This window comes from Propithecus coquereli, unplaced genomic scaffold, assembly GCF_000956105.1.
Source record: "Propithecus coquereli isolate 6110/MARCELLA unplaced genomic scaffold, Pcoq_1.0 Scaffold114, whole genome shotgun sequence".
Classification (NCBI taxonomy): Eukaryota; Metazoa; Chordata; class Mammalia; order Primates; family Indriidae; genus Propithecus; species Propithecus coquereli.
This window is the reverse complement of record NW_012135414.1, coordinates 5970243-5971568: the sequence shown is the minus strand read 5'-3', so window position 1 is coordinate 5971568 and position 1326 is coordinate 5970243.

The window sequence follows — 1326 nt, the reverse complement described above, 5'->3', positions numbered from 1 at the left end:
AAGTTTCTACAGTGATTATTGACAATTTTATATTGTGAAACAAGTAGAAGTTTTTATCTACATTAGAAATATACCTTTAAGGAAAAAAATTAATCAGATCACTAAATGTTGTATTTTTCTTCTCCATTATTCTCTCCTCTCTCTCTCTAGCCCCGTCCACCCCTGCTCTTTATTTTCTGCCTACCTCCTAGCTAGTCCTTCACCAGTAAAATTTTGAAAATGGTACTATTTAAGTCTTTTTACGTATTGATAACATTCATCTTAAATGTAATTTTATAAGTCCTTCCTATGAACTATTTCCACAAATGGTTATATTACTTAAGCAATATTTAACATACGGTATTAAAATTAATCATGGAGGAATTTGAGAAATGACTAAATTTTTCTGATAATATGCTTGTTTTATAAATCACAGCACTGAAGGTCTATCATTATACTATTTAATTCTGTCATTCTTTCAAAATTCAAATGTGTCAAATCAAATCAAAGAGTCAAATATTCTTCAGTTCATATTGTTTTTTAGAGAGTGTGGTAATATTATTTTACCCATATAAGGGAATTATTCAAATTCTTAAGGTGGTGCTTTCATATGTGTATCATTAAGTGATATCTAGGTATTTTATTTTAAGGGAAAAAAATTCACAATGCAGTAAAATAGACCATAAGTTGGCGAGATCCGGATTCGCATCACAAATCTGTATTTAACTAGCTGTGCCTGCTCATGCAAGCACCTTAACTACCCTTGGTCTGCGTTCTCATTGCTTTTATTGACAGAGTACTCTCTAAGATGACTTTCTGCTGAGATTCTTTTATTCTCTACCTACATGGGATATGCCTTTTCGATAATCACCTGAGGATAAGTCAATTTCACTGTGAGATAATCACATTCATTTTAACAGATACACAGAAGTGGTGCATGAATGTAATGCAGTGACAAAACATTAAAATAAAAAAGCTAGTTTCCAGAGATTTCAGCACCCTGTAGGGAATCTTGCCAGAGAGGCAATATTGCATATTTTTGTTATGAGACAAGCAAGTACGTAAACATTCCATTATACCTCAGCTGCTTCATTTACTCCACAATAGTTTAATAGATCCTATTCAGAAAAAAAAGAGTGCTTGAGTGAGCATGACATTTTCAGTCCTAGAACATGTAGTTGGACAATCTGGAAGACATATGAATAAAATGAACATTTGCCATAAATCAAACATGCCTTTTTTAAATGCCAGAGAAAATTATATTATTCACCCATTGTGAGATAACAAAAACAATTCCAAACTAATCAGAAGAATAATAATGTCGTATAAAAATATAGTACTAAAAGT